Source organism: Nuphar pumila, chromosome 17, assembly GCF_984573655.1.
Source record: "Nuphar pumila chromosome 17, dmNupPumi1.hap1.1, whole genome shotgun sequence".
NCBI classification, from domain to species: Eukaryota; Viridiplantae; Streptophyta; class Magnoliopsida; order Nymphaeales; family Nymphaeaceae; genus Nuphar; species Nuphar pumila.
In genome coordinates this window covers 29,474,489-29,489,844 of record NC_143265.1, presented here as the reverse complement: position 1 = coordinate 29,489,844, position 15,356 = coordinate 29,474,489, and positions in this window count along the sequence as shown.

Sequence of the window (15,356 nt, the reverse complement as noted above, 5' to 3'; positions counted from 1 at the left end):
AACAAAATTAATTATAATTACAGGATCCGAAGCCAAAAGATTCAAAAGATCCATCATCCCACTTTCATCGATTCTACTGGTTCCAAGCACATTAGTGGTATGCAAGACTAATGGAGGAAGCAAAAGAGTTGTTGCATGAAATGCATTTTTTATAATTTTTTGAGATCACACCATAGAACATCGGTCACCCTCTCTTATAGGTCATCGTGCAGTTCTGAAATTCGACAACCAACATATTTCATTTTAGAGATTTTGCGATGACCATCACGTTGGAAGATGTGACATGAATCACCTTATTAAAGTGGCATGGGGAGCTAGTGAGTGGACATTGGTGGAGAGATTTCAAGCATTTATGTTATATTCAAATCTGAGTGAAGGAGGATGCATTCAATAGACAAAGAATTGAGCTATCATGGTTGGGGAACCGTTTTGTCTCTAGATGGGGGGGGGGGGGGGGGGGAGAGAGAGAGAGAGATGAAGAAGTTACCATGTGTGGGAGGGAAGGCCAGTAATAGGGTGAAGAATGAAGTGAGAGCATTCTTGCTCTACTTCTTTGGGACATACTTATTTATCGATACTGGTAAAAAATTGATTCATACAGTTTTTGCAAGACCTAGATCACGTCGATGGATATGCATGGGAAGCAGCCTCACTTGCACACCTATATGCAAGTTTGAGTAGCATAAGGAGTAAAAGAAAAAACATGTTGGGGATGTTGGTGTTGTTTAAGGTATTTATATTTGTGTATTAATCAAACATTATTTTAAATTGTTTATTACTATATTGTGTATTAATCCTTCCAAGTTTGGATATGGGAGCACATAACCACTACAAGGCCTTCAATGCATGATTGTGTATGTAAAGTTTCACGTGTTGCAATATTTTGTCGATCATGTAGCGAAGAGATGACCAGTAGAATATTGATGGGTCATCACATATTACGTGGCTAATTTATAAAATTGTTGTTCAAGCTGAGCAGGGCAGATGTAAGTTTTGTTGATGATTTTTCATACTTTCTGAAACATAATATGATATATGACTAACCTTGAATTATTTGAGCTTCTGTAGGTAAAGTGGTACCCCTATGAAGATGCAATGGTGGAGAATGATAATGTCGATGTGGTTGAAGGGGCAAAGGACGTCACGAGGATGGACATTTGGTTGCACAACATGAATGAAGTTGAGCACTAAATAGCCAATCGAGTCATCCAATAGTTTGAGTTTGTTCAGCAACTCAGTCTCCTTTGCATCATATCCAAATTTGTTTCCCACAAAGAAGGATCAAATGAAAGATTACCCTACTTTATTCCTGTCCAAAATTAAAGAGTGGCACAATGGCGACAAAGACATCGTCTTGTCATCTATGGTATATGCCACCGATGATGAGGATGTACCTATTGTATGCTAGTAGGTTTCTGTCAGTCCCTCTACAAACAGGGCATTGAGGAGGAGGGGGAGAATGCCGCGAAGCAGAGAAAGAATGGTTCTATAATAGAATCTCAGTTAGCTTTTGCATTAGACGAAATGATCATGCTGAAAGAGATGTTACAGACTTAAGCTGACCTAAAAAATTCAAATAAGTTCAATGAGAAATTACTAGCGCATATAAGGCATCTACAACAAGAGTGACTGTGTATTTTTTTATTGTTTTGTATTTTTTAAATATAAATTATATATTTTTACACAAATAATATTGACATTCATATATTATTTATATATATTTATAGTTTGATATGATCTGTAAATTGTATGATATATTAAATGTTTTGTAAATTTATAGTTGATCGGTAAATGATATATTCTTCTGAGCAGGTTTTAATTTTGCATGTTTTTGAATGGTGAATGTAAATTCAGAGCTGATTTATGAATGTAATTTGTATGAATTCAATGTTGGAACACAGTCTATAAATTTCATAGTTGATTTTGCATGAATTTGAATTTGATATGATGTGTAATTTAAATATGTTAAATGTTCTATATGAATTCATAGTTGATTTTATAATTTCACACTTCATAGTTTTTAATATTTATTCACAACTTTGATGATATATTCTGTAAATATGTTAAATGTTATGTAAATTCTGAGTAGTTTTATGTATTCTGAGTTTTGATTATGAAAAAATAAAGTTTGTAACAAATTTATGCAAAAATAGGAAGTCTGCAACAAATTTGTTGCAAAAATAGGAAGTTTGCAACAAATTTGTTGCGAATAAAATAAAATCAATTGTTTTTGCATTGTAGACTTCCTGTTTTAGCATTATGAGCTTTCTGTTTTCGCATTGCAGACTTCCTAATTTCTCAATGCGGACTTCTTAATTTTGCATATATTTTGGTGCAGACTTTGTTTTGTTCGCAACAAATTTGTTGCAGACTTCCTATTTTCACATATATTTGTTGTTGATTTCTTGATTTCACATAAATTTGTTATGAGCTTCATTTTTTCATAATCAAAACTCATAATAAAAAATATTGCTCAGAATTTACAGAACATTCAATATATTTATAGAACATATCATTAAAACTGTGAATAGATATTAAAAACTGTGAAGTGTGAAATTATGAAATCAACTGTGAATTCATATAGAACATTTAACATATTTAAATTATAAATTATATCAAATTCAACATATTTAAATTATAGATCATATCAACTGTGAATTCATATAAAATTACAGACTGTGTTCCAACATTAAATTCATATAAATTAAAGGTCTTCATTGTCATTTCAAAATTACAATGCAAGTGTACAGATCAGCTTCCGCGACCTTGCCAGCCGGTATCTCACTGTCAGTATCATCTTCATTCTATTATGGTACCTCACTGACCATATCATCTTCATTTTGTTGTTGTACTTCAGCTTTCTTCTTTAGATATTGATAGAATTTTATCATATGTCGACAAAACTCTGTCACAGTCTTCTGAGAAAAAGGTTATTAACAAACAATAAATTGTAGATTACATCCCAAAGAAGTGAAGACAACATGACATATACATGTACCTACATAAAGTTCAATGTTCAGTTTTTGGATATATATTTCATCTAGTGAGGACAAATATACTATAATCAATCCTGTAATAGTTATATACAAAGTCATGAACAACATGGGACAAAATTTAACAGATATGAAAAGAAATTGCTCATTTTTCTGTTGAGAAATACTCTCCATGACCTCAATTGTCCAATCACTATAATAGTTCACACCAAACTGTGAAGCAAAAAATGTAACCTGCAAAAAGCGCATAACATACAAGCGAGTTAACAAACTTATGCAACATAGAGCAAAAATAAATAACATAAATAAAAAGCATATCAGTTGTATGATGTTAATATCTGCACAATCTGGAGATCTCATGAAATTGTACAACTTGAACACCTTCTCATGCATATCCATTTCTCATAGAACCCAGTGGTAGTTGCCCCAGTTGACAAGAATTAAGACCTGCAACATAAATATAGTTTAAGGTCATTGTGTATTATGAAATTATGCAAAGTTGTTGAACAAATACCTTGTCAGCATCAAAGAATTGATACAACAAGTCATCTCTCTCCAAGCACGCAGTTGCCCCATCTTGCTGACCTTTAGTTGCAATAATTTGTTGTGAAAGAAATGTCATTTACCAGTTAGTTTGAATTAGTATGTTATAAAAATAATAGAAAGCTCATTTTTTAGATCTCTAAGTAGGGTGATCATTACTACAATAGTATATTTTAACCCTGAAGGTCATCATTACGTGCCTATAACAACCACACAACATATATCATTTATTTTTAGGAACTAGTATGTGAGAAAATAACATCAATCCACCACATATATACATTATATATATATATATATATATATATATATATAGTGTGTGTGTGTGTGTGTGTGGTATTTTTAGTTGGGTTGGGCCAAAATGGACCCAAGTCCCATATTATTCTAAATATGACCCTCTTTAAGTCTTGTTTGGATCCTCGATCCAAATAGCCATTCATACCTCTATATATATTGATATATATCCTTTTAAACATATGTATTTCTATCAATGTTTATTTTTGAGTGGATTGGGTTCATCTAATGATTCCAATCCAAATAACAAGATCCTTCGCAAGGATCTATCAATAGTTATATATATTTATATCTTATATTTAGATTTTTGTATGTGAGAATTGGTCTGTATATTTAGATCCAATTCTAGACCCGGAGTGTTCCTTAGTTTGGATCTCTTTTGGATCCAACTTGTTTTGAGATTGGATCCATCTAAGTCTTAAGGTTTTTTAGTAATCCGGATCTCTTTCGAGATCCAACTCAAAATTATTCTAAATTTGGATCGAGTCCATCGAATGGATCTGAGTCCTTATTATGGTGATTTATAAATCTAGATTCATTCTCTGGATCCAAACTCATGTAACTAGGGGATCTAGTGGATCCTAGGCATCTCAAATACATAATTCTAACTGATTTTCATGGAAGATCCTTGTGGATACCCCATCGAGACCCAAATCTGGAAATGTTTTAAAAAACTCGTTGGTCATAACTAATTCGATAAGATGCAAAATCTTTATCGATAATTTAACTATCAGTTATTTATTCAAAAAATACTAGGATAATCTCTTACTATTTTCGAAAAAATCCAAAAAAAAATTATGGACTTTACACCTAGGCCACATTTCCTCTCATAGATTAAAATCTTGTCCAAAACTTTTAATATTATTGTTTTTAACGATTGTCGTTTTGATATCTGCCCCCATGCTCGTCAAGCACATTTGCCTTTTTCTCACAGCGAAAAGACCACTTCACGCCCTTTTGAATTGATCCATATGGACATTTGGGGTGGATATTCCACACCATTTATATGCGTGTAACACCGGCAAATTCTATTCATTTTAACTTTTAAATTTGAGCAAAATTTAAGTAAAATTCAGGTTAAAATCAAGTGAAAATCAGGAAAATATCAAGAGTTTAAGTTAAACTAGGACTCTAGTTAGATCTATTATGAGTCGTAGATCTTGTAGGAGATTCAATTTGGCAATTTTGGATATGGGTTAGTTCAGAAAATGTGATTTTCAAAAGGGACTGGCATCCATTTTGGGTTTCGCAACTTGGATCAGATTCATAATTTACTTTTTCAAAATTGACCGGACTATGTTTTGGATTCAACCCAGGTTCCTTATGAGACCCAGAGGGTCACACCTATTCTAATGGGGTGCCATGTGTCAACATTGTGACCCACAAGGGTTTAGGAGGTGTCTAAGGGTTTTTATGGATCTTGGATGAGTCATATTCAGATCCAAACCTTAGTATTTAAATTCAATATTGATTTGGACTTTATTAATAAATATGGACCTTCAATTTAAGTTTTGGATTTTAAATTAACAAATGGTTCCTAGATCCAACCCATATGATTGGATACAGTTCAGGGTTTTCAGATACAGTCTTCTTGGATTGGACCCCAGTGGGATGCCACCTAGGTGGGACCCACTTTAGGTTCTAGAGTCCTCATGGATGCGACTCTCAAAAAATTGAGAGGGTTCTAGAGTGGGTGGGACACCCCCCTTAGTGGACCCCACATTTAGTTTAAAAAAATAAAATTAGGTAGGACTCTTAAGAGATCAAGGAGATTAGGAAGTCAAAGTCAATTTAGAGAGAGTTTGAGAGCTGTTGGGAGACTCCATGAAGAAGTCTTCAAGGTGGGACATCTCACCTAGTGGGGCTCACCTCTTTAGGGGCTAGAGTTATGGAAAAAACTCTAGAATATGAGAGAAGGGAGGGGACACCCCCTATTTCTTTAACTAAGGTCCCTCTCTCCTATTACCTCTATACCTCTCTCTTATCATCTTCTTCTCTTATTCCATTTTTTATCTTCTTCTTCTTTCCCCCTCTACACAGGGTTTTGTGTGGGTAGCCATTAAAGTTTCTCTAAGGTGCTAAGATGGGAGACAAAGGCATTAGTTCATTCAAGAATATGACTCAGGTAGGATTCATCTTACTCATAGTATAGATCGAATGCAAGTGCATAGATCATGCATTTTGCTGATTCTATGGGCTGGTCCATAATGGATCAGATCTTAAACAAGTTATAAAATTATTTTTAAATCAATACCATGCTTTGAAACAGATTTAAAAATACATTTTCGGTAAAACTATACCCAAACGACGGGAAATCGGGTAGTGTGAAACACATAGTTTCATGTTTCTACATGATTTAAGATTGTTATATCCTTGTTTCCAGCATGATTGAATGAATATTTATTTTCTTTCATGTGTTTACAGTATGAATCATGTTTTTGCAAATTTATTTCATGTGTTCTATAATGATTTTGCATGATAGCATCTTAAACTAGATATTATGTATATAATTCGTGAAATATATTGATAGTATAGGATCTTATGCATGTTTTATGATCATATATCATTTTTATGAGTCTACATGGAATTTAGGTACAAAATATATGGTTGATGAATGATTGAAAATCAATATTGCATGTTGATGCTTATGTTTTTACTATATTTATCATATTTTATATTATGATGCACATGCTATCATGATTTTCTTAACCGACTCATTGCGGTAAAATAATTATCGCTCTCAAACCGAATGACCTCTGTCCAAATACTTTTATGGAGACCTTCTAGACATCAAGGAGGTATCTCAAAAACAAAATGTGCCCCAATGGTTGTACGAAATTGAGGGTTATGGCTGCTGTAATACAAGACAAAAAATTTGTCATGTGTGCAGAGCAGTTTCTGATAGTCGGTATTGCAGAAAATCCAATAAATCAATGGTTTGGTATTTATGGCTGATTTTTTTATATGTTATGATTATTATATGAATACATTTAAGAAAAATCAGTTCCATTTTATGTGAATCTTAGAGTCTCACACAAGTCGTGTGAAATTTAGGATTTTGCAGAAAATTTGGATCTGAAACTTTTCAGACAGGGTTCAGTCCAGAAAATCTAAAAAATTCTATGATGGAGTTTTTTTGTAAACTAAGATGTTTTTAAAAGCTAACAATTATATCTAATACAAAAGATTTTGGAGCTTGAGATCCCTCTTAGATTGGTTCTGGTAACTGCTTCTTTATCAAGCAAATTTTTTGTTAGGTTCTGACAGAACAAAAAAATAGTTTTTGGTTCATGAATTTCTACAGGCAAAAGAAATTATTTTTATTTGAGTTATCACATGTATATGAGAGTTAATACCCTCTGGTATGACTATGAATTTTTATGGGTTTAGATATATTCGGTATAATGGTCTAACAGACTCGTGAACAAGATAAAAATTCTGATATATGCAGTCCCTAGTTTGGGACAATGTCATGTCATGTGAACCTATTTTGTTTAAAATCTTATGCTTACTTATGATATGAGATATTGATCATATATTTTCTAATATGTGATATTTCATGTTTATGTTGTATGCAAGCATGTTAATTATTTATGCATGGTGATATATGAGATTGTATGTTAACATATGAGTTTTATGCATGATAAATGGGTCATGTATTATTTATAGGCATACATATTTTATTTTATGTAATTCATGGTTCATTCTATATTAAAATGAGTCTCATGCATCATGTAGTGTTATATGTGACATGTGATATGTTGTAAGTCATGCATACACTGGGCTCACAGGTGAGTCAGTTTAGTGAAATCGGGGGTGCTACTGAGCAACAAGTTAAGTTTATAATAAATATGTTCATACACACTTAAGCCTTAAAGAGACATGACTCTTGAGTGCTCTTTAAAGGGGAGTACATGCCTTGAGATTGATTAAATGGGCTATATCTAGTTGCATCTCAGGGATGTTTTGGGGTATGGGTTCATTTCTTGTGAGGCAATGTAATAAGTTACCTAGAGTGGAGCTTGTGGCTAAGTAGCCCGATGTTGAGTGCACCCAGTGTTTTAGTTAAACCTAGTATCATAACGCCTAATATCCCATTTAAACCTTGACCTACCTTGGAGAGGGTATAAGGTACACACGATCGACTGATAGTTTTGTTCTTTGGAGGACAAAGGTGCCTCCTTGGTCCCTACTTGTTGGTTAGAGGGGGTTTGGACTGCCAAAGAGGCCAAGGTAGGCAAGTCCGTAGCTCTTCAAAATAGAAATCGATTTTCTTGACCACTGTGAGTTTCTCTCGGTCATGGACCACTCAAGTGAATGTTTTTCAGACTCATTGAATCAATGAGAAAATTAAAATACATAGCATAATAAACACCCCATCTGATTACTGAATTAGAGTTAAGTTCTTGGGAGTAGACTCTTATAGGACAGAGACAGAGTAACAATGTAATAATGCATTAGATGAGGTTCATAAGTGTTTAAGTATTCAGTAAATATTGGCATAAATGTCTATGCATGTCATGTATGGTTTCAAGTTCATGCATATGTTGGCATATATGACTTTGTCTTGTTGTGAGATGTAATAATGCATTAGATGAGGTTCATAAGTGTTTTAAGAGTTCGTTGAATGTTGGCATAAATGTCTATGTATGTCATGTACGGTTTCGAGTTCATGCATATGTTAGCATATATGACTTTGTCTTGTTGTGATCTTGATTACTAATGATGTGGATGCAGGTTCGTTACTTGAGGTTAAGAATGATTAATTGTGCAATCCTGTATGTTTATATTTATCATTGTTATAATCATGATCGTTGTTGTATTTATATGTTAGGTTAATGTCATGCTATAAATTATTTGTTTGAGGAAAGATATATGCTTTATGTGTTTATATTATTTCTATACCTATGTTGTAGGGTGTTTCCTATAGGGCTCTTGTTAATGCCCCTACTTTTAATATTTTCAGGTAATAAGTTGTCTGGTGATGGCGAGGGGCTCAGGGTGGTGCCAAGAGAGTCACATTTCTTTAGAGCTTCTGGGAGGACTAGAACTATTTATTAGTTATGATTTAAATTCTTTGAACTTGTAAACTCTGATTAAGTAAGACCAGCACTTTGATTTATTTCAATTCAATTTATGGTTTGATTCAGTTATTTCTAGTCTTACACATGTGAGTTGAGAACTATAACCCACCCAAGGCTTGAAACATGTTTAAAAAGAGTTTCTGTTGTTTTTCTTAAAAATCATGTAAAGAGAAAAAAAAATCTAAATTTTTGGTTTAAAAATTTAGGGTGTTACAATGTGGTACCTATTTTTTCTTAAGATGATTTCACATGATCCACATGGGTTTATTTGGTGAGATTTAAGTCTCAATCCAAATGGTTCTTAAATGATTTTATTGCAATGGTTAAAACTCATTTTCAAGGTGTTGTCAAAATCGTTAAATCCAACAATGGGACCGATTTTTTTCTCATTAGGTTCAAAATTATTTGCGTGAAAATGGCATTATCCATCATCATAGTTGTGTAGCTACACCACAACAAAATGGTGTAGTTGAGACAAAACATAGGCATTTGTTAGAAAATCGCAAGAGCTTTGTGATTTCAAGAAAATTTACCTATCAAAATTTGGAGAGAATATATTCTCATTGCCGCCTATTTGATAAATAAACTTCCCACTAAAATCTTGAAAAATATGAGTCTTCATGAAGTGATTTATGATTCCAAGCCTAGTTATAAGCATTTAAGAGTTTTAAGATGTTTATGGTATGCTCATACAATTCATTACAAGTACAAGTTTGATTCCCGTTCTCGAAAATGCATTTTTGTAGTATATTCTTATGGAAAAAAAGGATAAAAAGTTTTTTTATCTTGAAAACAACTCCATTTTTGTTAGTCAAAATGTGTTTTTTTATGAAGATATATTTCCCTTCTATTTGCGCATAAGTCAGCCTTCAAAAAATCATGTCTTACCAAATCTGATTTTAGAAACCCATGCAGCTCTACCCAATGAACCAGAGTTAAATCCAAACGACCCATCTTCAGCTGATCAAACTGGGTTACTTGAGCAAAATCAATTTGAAAATGAACTTGTCTAGAATAGTGAACCAGATCCCTCTACTGCTCAAGGCCAAAGCCAAATTAGATGATCTACTCGAAATAGAACCAGACCTACATACCTTGATGATTATCAATGTTCCTATGTTGCACTCTATGCTCACACCACATTATCCAAGATAATGGAACTAGTCATCCTCTGAGTCACTACCTCTCGTTTTCTCAATTTTCAAAGGACAACTTTGCTTTTCTTGTTTCTATCCCATCCAACAATGAGCCACAAGATTTCAAAATGGCTATGAGAGATGACAAATTGAGAGAAGCTATGGTAGCTGAGATTAAGGCCTTAGAGGAGAACAACACATGGACCCTTACTAAATTACTTGATGGGAAAAAGTCGATCAGTTTGAAATGGGTATACAAAATTAAATATCGATTTGATGGATCCATTGAAAGGTATAAGACATGCCTGGTTGTAAAGAGTTATACCCAACAAGAAGGCTTAGACTATCATAATACCTTTGCCTGGTTGTGAAACTCATTACCATGCGATGTTTACTTTCCCTTGCTACCATCTTTGATTGGCCCCTACATCAACTTGATGTCAATAATGCCTTCTTACATGGAGATCTAGACGAGAAAATTTATATGAAAGTACTTCCAGGATATTCAACTAACGGAGAACAATATGTGTATCACCTAAACAAATCCTTTTATGGGCTCAAACAAGCTTATAGACAATGGTTTATGAAGTTTTCTCGTGCTCGTAAACAAGTGGGTTTCAAATAGTCACTTGCAGATTGTTCATTATTCTCCCTTATAAACAAAGGCAAATGAACTTTTGTTCTTGTCTATGTGGATGACATCATCATCACTAAAGACGACAAAATGATGGTCGAAAAGTTGATTTTTTTTTATCAACATTTTTATATCAAGGACTTGGGAAAGCTCAAATATTTTCTCAAGATTAAAGTAGCCAAATCAAAGGAAGGTATCATTTTAAATCAATGAAAACACATCTTAGAAATTTTAAAAGATATAGGTTACTTAGTATCAAGACCTAATAAAACTCCTATAGAGTAGAGATTGAAACTGAATCACAGTAGAGTAGTTCTAAAAGATCCAACCCTCTATAGAAGGCTAGTAGGATGATTAATATATCTCACGATAACTGATCCTGATATTACTTATTCAGTAAATATTTTAAGTCAATTTATAAATGAACAATGGGAACCCCATCGGGAATCAAGCATGAGACTTCTCCGTTATCTAAAGAGCCTAGACAAGGAATTTTACTTAGCTCAAGAGGTACGCTTCAAATTTCATGTTACTCGAATTTGGATTGGGCCAGTTGTCCATTTATCAAAAGATTCACTACTGGGTTCTATACTTTTCTTTTACATGGAAAACCAAAAAGCAAGTAACCATATCTGGTTCTTTTGTAGAAGCAGAATATCGATCAATGACAACTGTAACTAGTGAGATCACATGGTTGAAATATTGCTCATTGACCTTGTTTCCTTCATCCACAACCAACTTACTTATATTGTGATAATCAGTCTGCTTTACATATCACAACCAACCCAATTCATCATGAGCGAGCTAAACATATCGAGCTTGATTGCCATTTTATTTGAGAAAAAAATTCAAAGTGGCATTTTATGCACCAAGTTCGTTCCAAGCAAACATCAAAGAGCGGATATTTTGACAAAATCCATTGAGAATGATCAATTCAAATATTTGGTCAGCAAGTTAAGCATGTTAAATCCCCATGCTCTAACTTGAAGGAGAATGTTAAAGATAATATGAGATGTCGATAATCAAGGAGATATGAGATGTCAATAATTAAGGATCAAGGAGAAGATAAAGAAAAATGATAAATTACCTTAAAAAATGGTAACTTATCAAGGTAAGTCTATCAAGAGCAGATAAGATCAGTCAAGACTCTAGATTGGAAAGACATTCAAATGTTGACATTTTCTATTTTGAGTGTGTAACGTTGTGTAATATTTTATCTATCTTTCTGTATTTTTGTTATTTTTCTAATTCCACCAAATATGGGATCACACATTACCAATTCACTCTTCACATGAAGGGATTTCCTTTCACATCTCTTAATGACTTCGGATCCTGTCATACTCGATTTTTGCTGTACTCGGACTCACAGTACAAGAAAAGCGTTAATTAGCGACAAAAATAATCCGTCGCAAATTTGTGATGGATTAACTAGAGAAAACTAGTCATCCCTAATATTAGAATTAGTTGCAGAATTAGAGAAAAAAAAATTTGTCTCACAATCTGTCACTAATTAGCGACAGAAAAAATCTATCTTAAACTCCGTCGCAAGTTCACGATGGATGAGTGACATAATTTTTTCATCGCTACGTCGTCGCTAATTGAAGATGGATTATGAGACAATTTTTTTTGTCGCTAATTTCTCCCATAAAACTCTAATGCGAGCCCCTTTCTTTTTCATTCCTCGCACGCAGTCGCCGCCTGCCGCCCGAGTTACTTCTTCTCTCACTCCATCTCTCTCGCGGCCGTGTACCATCGCCGACCACCGACCCCGAACCCTCACTCACCTTCCCCGAACCCTCTCTTCTTCCACCGACCGCCGTGTGCCACCACCGATCGCCGTGTTACTTCTTCCCTCACTTACATTGTCGAACCCTCTCCCTCGATCAACCACCGACCGCTGATCGCCGACCACTGAGTTCTCTCCTTGGATCAGACCCCAAACCTTCTGCCTCGCTCGACTTTCATAGTCGAACCCTCATTCACCACTCTAGGTAACTTCTCACTCCCTCTCTCTTTTTATTGTGTCTTCTTCTTCTTCTCCTTCTCTTTCTTTTCTGTCGATCGAAAGGGGCCTATCATTCTTCCCTGCCGACAAACCATGGACGGCCGGTAGGGGCTAAAGCCCCTGCCAATTTTTTCGATAGGTCAGCAAGGGAAACAACCCCTGCCGCCTGTGAAATTTTTTTCAACAGTGGCTTTGGGCCCCTGCCTCATTCCTTTCGACCGACAAGGGCTTTGCCCTTAATGTCTGGGTGTTTTCGACAAGTGGGGGCAAGGTCGTTGCCCAACCCGATCCTTCTTTTTCTCCAGAGAGGGGTCAAGTTCCCTCTCCGTCTTCTTTTTCTTGGTTTTGAGGGAGGGGTTCAGCCCCTTCCCGTTTCTCCTTCTTCGTAAGGGAGGGGCTGAGATCCCCTCCCTCTTCTTTATGTCTGCATTTTCTTCAGTTTTGAGGGAGGGGCTCAGCCCCCTCCTATTTGTCCTTCTTCGTAAGGGAGGGGCCGAGACCCCCTCCTTGTTGCTTGAGTTATGAGGGAGGGGTTCGGCCCCTCCCCCATTCCTTCTTGGTTTTCATTCTGTTGGTAAGGGGTGGAGCCCCCTCTCCTTAGTTCTTTTAGTCGACAGGGTGCGAAGCCCCTTCCCCCCCCCGTCCACTTTATTTCTCCGACCAACAGGGGCTCTGCCTCCCTGCTATTGTCTTTTCTCGTCGGGCAGGGAGGGCGAAGCCCCTACCTGAGTGGTTCTTCTACCGATAGTGGGAGGGGGCTCTACCCCTGTCGTGTTCCCCTTTCGTCAGGCAGGGTGTGGCGAAGCTCACTGCCTGTGTTTTTGTCTTTGGTCAGCAATCTTTGTCATTGCAGGTGTGTAGCAGAGCAAAATGCACAATGCTTAGTGTTAAGCATCACATGCAACTTAAAATGCCATGCGAAAAGAAACAAGAAAAATGCAAATGCAAAAGCATGCAAATCGGGTAAATACCTGTGGTGAGTAAGTTATGCAAGCACATCACATGTTATTTACTTTCTTGGATGCAACACTTTTTTGTTCACACACTCACTTAGTTGTGGATATGTTCTCGTCGCAAAATTTTTTCCGTCTTCCCTTCCTTGCAGGAGAGAGAGGGAAATGCTTTCGCGAGTCAAACTTGACCGGATTTTGGAAATTGTTTTGAAAAACTCGCCTCCGTTTTGAAAATTGTGGGAAAATCCATGGGATGGGGCTCGACCTGTCGGTACGAGGTTCGAACGTTCCTGCCGCCTTTAACAGGGGTAATCGAACCAAGGACCCAAAATTGTGCTTAACTTAGTAAAATCATTGAAATCGTGTTCTATCCTAAATGCACAGAGAATTCAGGCATGTGCTATGAGAATTTTGGAAAATGTAAATTGGAAAATATGATGTATGCTTAGAAAATATTTAAAGTTGAAAAGTATTTCTCAGGAAAAAGATGAAAATCAATCTCTCAAAAAAACTCAGACGAAGAAGGTTTGAAATCTCGAGAAATGACCATTTTGCCCTTCATTGCTTTCGGAGAACTGAAATGTGCCGATTGAGGGCGATGTCAAGAAGGTGAGTGAAAATTTGGGGTGTTTACAGATGCCCCTCTTTGCTACTAAGCCGGCTTATGGTCGAGCTTAGTGGCAAAGAAAACACACCAAATTTGGGCTATATATAAAAAAAATGCCCCAGTTAGAAGGATCTGACTGGGTATGAAGAAGTTAGCCCGAAGAAGATGGTAGATATGAAATGGAGAAATGAAGAGGAATGTGAGAGCGAAGTTCAGGTTTATGCCTTTAACCTGGATGGGACAGGAAATGCTCCGTATGGAACGAAGCTCAGGTTTGACCCTTAACCTGATTGGGGATTGAAAAGTCTCATAGAAATGAGATTCAGGTTTGTGCCCTTATCCTGATCGGGCGGAAAATGAAATACCTCTTTGAATGAGGCTCAGGTTTGTACCCTTATTCTGATTGGGCAGAAAATGGATGGAATCCTCGAAAGAAGAGACCATGATGGAACCTTCGGATTTTGCACAATAAATCCGACAGGGGTTTTGCAAAAGGAAGGAAAATGGGGTCCCTAAAGCTTTGAAAAGGGGTTGATCTTGGGCGCCTCATTGCTGAGACTAAAATCAGCTTTTGAAATTGCCTTTTGCGAGAAATGATTGGTGGTTCGACCTCAAACCGAAATGGGACTGTCTATGGTGGGACAGTGGGGTCACAGGGAGGTGTGCAAATCTGAGAGTTCATGCTCTCAAAGAAGGGAAAGAATCAAGTCCTTAAGAGGGATTTAAAATTGGTGTCAGGATGTATCAAAGACGAATACCAAGCTCTCACTTCACGTCAGGATAGCTAGAAAATATTGTCAAAATATTGAGAATTCTGTTGTTGATTCAAAGTTTTTGAAAATGTTGCACATTGTTGCAAAGATATTCCTTATTTTCTACCCAAAGCATTACCTCCAAACAAGGTTCACTTCGTAGAATCGAGACTTGAAATCCAAATTGCTTGCAATTGACCTTCTTCAAGGAAGCTATCAATTTCCTTGATATGAATAGGAAAGAGAATTTGATATTATGAAAGCCATTGATGAAAGAGGATTGATAATAGAATTTCATAAATTTAAAGAAGATTCTTGATAGATATGGCAGTTTGATATCCTGGGAGCTTCTCTC